Source organism: Aotus nancymaae, unplaced genomic scaffold, assembly GCF_030222135.1.
Source record: "Aotus nancymaae isolate 86718 unplaced genomic scaffold, 86718_ANA_hifiasm-v0.15.2.pri h1tg000004l, whole genome shotgun sequence".
Lineage (NCBI taxonomy): Eukaryota > Metazoa > Chordata > Mammalia > Primates > Aotidae > Aotus > Aotus nancymaae.
This window is the reverse complement of record NW_026988415.1, coordinates 26411804-26416072: the sequence shown is the minus strand read 5'-3', so window position 1 is coordinate 26416072 and position 4269 is coordinate 26411804. Positions and strand designations below refer to the sequence as shown.

Here is a 4269-nt window from a genome sequence, read left to right as displayed (position 1 = left end):
CAAACACTGCAGAAATATTGTTTCTGATTCTTCTTTAAGTATTTAATAGACTTCACCATAAGGTCTTCTGGTCCCAGACTTTTCTTTGTTGGGGGATTTTTTTATTGTTGTTTCAATATTCTTACTAGTTATACTTGTATTTAAATTCTGTATTACTTCATGATTCATTCTTGGTAAGTTTAATGTCACTTGTTTGATGCCTAAGTAGCATAATGGAAAAGGAAAATGGTGGTATTTGCAATAAATGGTGCAGGATCAATTGGATAACCATATGTAAAAAATAAGATGACTCCTACCTCATGTTATACACAAAATCCAATCTCAGTATGATTAAAAATCAAAAATTTTAAACTACAATTGAAGTTGTCATAGGAGATTATTTTCATGCCTGTGGGTAGGTAGGAATAGATTTCATGAAGAAGGCACAAATGTCTGTAAAATAAACAAAATATTTTATACATTGAACTACCTTAAAATTTTTTTTCTTTTTTTTTTTTTTTTATAATTCAGTCTCCGTAGAGACTGTCAAAAATTGCCAATGCCAACTATATTTCAAGTCGTTATGGTGGGGTATTGGGAAAAGTTTTCAATTAGCAATAATCGCGCCTCAGATAAACCTCATTGGCTATGATACTGCCACTGCGCAAAGCTACTACCTTAAGTTTTAAGGTAAAATAAGAAGGTCTACCTCTTTATTTTAAGGTAGTTCAATGTATCAAATGTTACAATACTTACATTGATTAAAATATGATACATTACTTATATTAATTAAAATATACCATTAAAAATGGAAAAATCAGACCATACAATGGGAAAAGATACTTGCAATAAATAAAATTAACAAATAACTCATATTCAGAAGACCAAAATAAATTCTACAAATCATCATGAACAAGACCAAGCACTGAATAGATAAATGAGCAAAAGACTAGTGTAAAAGACGATAAACATACGAAAAGAGGCTTACTTGATTTTGTAATCAAGACAATTTAAAACCAAATGATATGCTACTAAGTCTACAGAGGAATGACTGTAACTAAAGTATCTGACAATACAAAGTGTTAGCAATTCTATAGAGAAACTGAAAATCATTTGTTGCTAGTGTGAGTGCAAATGGATACATCCACCTTAAAAGAACTTCAGCAATGTGTACAAAAGATGAATATACACTTATCCTGTAGCTCAGTAGTTACTCTTATAAACATGTACAATGTTGCACAAATACATGTAGAGGAATGTCTATTGACACATTTTTATGATAGTTCCAAACTTCAAGCAACCCAAATGTCATTGGAAGAATAGATACATTTTGGCATATTTATCTTATAGTGGGATACCATGCTTCACCAACCATTAAAGTTGAGCTACAGAGAGCACTATGGAATCTCACAAATATTACGCTTAGTGAAATTGAGCAAACATCAATGCCACAGAATAAATATTATTTATTCTAGTCATAGAAAGGTCAAAATAGAGAAAGATCAATATGTGAAATGTTAAAAGTTAAAATGACACTTATTTTTGTAGAAGAGGCAGAAAACAGTGACTGAAAATGTGTATAAAAACAGCTTCTCAGTTGTTGCTAATGTTCTGTTACATAAATCTGAAAAGTCATCAGGTGGGCATTTGGGATATGTGTAATTTTATCTATATTGTTTATGTTAGCTATTTTAATTATATTTAATTTTAAATGTTATTGTCAGAAAGAGGTTCTAATTGGCCTAACTGTCTCATATATTAACACTGACACAGTCAGCTGAGGTCACTCTGTTGTAACTATTCAATGACACTCTTTGAAAAGGGAGTGTAGGTGGAGCTATGAGTGAGGGGAAATATTTAGGAAAATGTGTCATACAGATAACACAAGAAGTGTCATCTTTGGTGCAAATAAGCATCAAAAAAAGTTAACCTGAACAATCAAATGAGAAGGAATTGTGACAGAAGAGACAGGAGGAAAAAGTACATTTGAAAGTAAGAGTAAATAGTGCTTGCATTGAACAGAATAAAATGTTGCCAAAAGCTCAAATATAAGAATTGGAAGGAGTAAGTCAATTAAGGGTCACTGGTGACTTTACTGAAGAGAGTTTTCATGTCATTAGAGGAGCAGAAACATGATTGCTAGCAAAAGCCTGATTGCAGTAGGATGAAGAAAAAAAAAAATGAGAGCAGGAGTGTGATAAAAGCTATGGACCTTCTTGCCTGAAAGATGCATACGCACACATACACATAACAACTTCTCTCCCTTTCAAGGAGTCTATGTATCTTTTGAAGCATATTTGTTAGGCTTTCTATAATAAGGTTTAATTCAGGATATTCTTATGAGGATCTTTTTTATGAAAAAATGAGACACCAATAATTAAAGTGAGAAAAATGATGGGAAATATTTGAGGTTTTAATGTGTTTCTATGGGAGAATTTGAAAATAGTTATAAAGTTTTGAGTGACAGCAAATAGAGGGAAAGAGGTTGTAAAAACACAAGATAGAAGAAATAACTGAAGGTCAAGGTTACTATTAGGGAGAAGATAGAAGAGGATATAAGCAAGACCAAAGGCAGAGGCAATAAACAGAAGAATCTCTTCTTCTGAGACTGTAGAAAATAATTTGACAGCAGGTGCAGCTATAAATAAACTTTTAGACCTGGGAGCATAAAATTGTTCAACCTCATTGCCATTAGTTTTTTTTAATGCAGAAAGAAAGTTATCTATATAATAATGGGAGAGAAGATAAAGAGATTGAATAGATTGATTTTGATATTCAGATAGTCTTTTTGATATTTATTACAAATATTTTCATTGAACAGATGATTTGAGAATCACGTTTTAGGCATTTACACTAAGATACAAAACTAAGACATAGTGCTTGCCATGGAGGAATTCACAGCATAAATTAACAATGAAACAAGTTTCCTCACATGACAGTAACTATCTGAAATACCAGAATGAGGATTATAAAATTGGACCACAGCTCAACAGGGAGAAGTATCTCTTGTAGAATAGGAAAGTGATACATATGTGTCACACTTTTCACATGGGTAGTGTACTATTACTCTCCTGTCTCTCCTGTTACTGAAAACACATGATGATTTATAATATCCTATGAAGTCACTAGTGTAGGAATAATCTCAGTTTTATTCCAAATTATATTTTACTTCTGAAGTAAGATATTATATAAGATTATTCCTTTATAAAGAAAAATTTCCAGTTTAGTTTTTTTTTTTTTTTTTTTTTTTTTTTTTTTGAGACGGAGTCTTGCTCTGTCACCAGGCTGGAGTGCAGTGGCGCAATCTCGGCTCACTGCAACCTCCGTCTCCTGGGTTCAAGTGATTCTTCTGCCTCAGCCTCCCGAGTAGCTGGGACCACAGGCGCATGCCACCGCGCCCAGCTAATTTTTGTTTTGTATTTTTAGGAGAGACGGGGTTTCACCATGTTGGCCAGGATGGTCTCGATCTCTTGACCTCGTGATCCGCCCACCTCAGCCTCCCAAAGTGCTGGGATTATAGGCGTGAGCCACCGCGCCCGGCCCCCGTTTTCTTCTAAATGTACCTCCTTCAAAACAAAAACGATCTGCTATGCTAGCATTACTTGTCTTGATTATACAGATGTTAATCAGACTCTGACTTTCACTCAGTCCTTCCAAACAAGTCTCATCATTTGCTTCTATGGTACACACTCCATGAAATCCTTTTTGTAAATGTTTTACATAATAATGGAAATATTTTATTATAAAAAAGCAAATAAGCACTCCTTGATTATTCATACACAGGTGAGATAATGCATGGGTAAGAAGTAGCACTAATAAATAAAGGCCATTATAATTATAATTTTATTCCAAACTTTTGCTGTCTTGTCTGATATTTATCTTTCTTTCTAGTGCTCCCTCTACTTCTTATCCTTTGTCAATTATTTTATTCATTTACTATAGACCTATCTGTAGACAGCCACTAGCATTGTCTTAGTTGCCTACTTTCTCCATGATAACATTGAGGATTGAAAGATTTCCTGCAATAGACTAATATGTATGCAAATGATGCTGAAACATAAGCCAAATTATTTAAAAGTGTAGTCAGTGTATCTGGCAAGAGAGTCATTCTACAACTCTAAAATGGTACTTCTTGGTATAATAAGAGATCAAGGTATGAAGGGTAGGTTGCTTGGATTCTAATTTCTGATCTGCTACTAATGCTGTATGTATTTGGGCAAGTCACTTTAACATCCTAAAGTTACTTCATCCACAGAAAAACACATTGAGAGGTTGAGGGATTAGAACTCA

At 33.5% G+C, this 4269-nt stretch overlaps 1 non-coding gene across 1 annotated transcript; it reads right to left on the bottom strand.

Moving 5' to 3' along the window:
* Positions 1 to 510: 510 nt before the first annotated feature.
* Positions 511 to 651, bottom strand: LOC135269434 (U4 spliceosomal RNA). The gene has a single exon (XR_010337727.1). It is a non-coding gene; the product is annotated as a U4 spliceosomal RNA (small nuclear RNA).
* Positions 652 to 4269: the final 3618 nt, after the last annotated feature.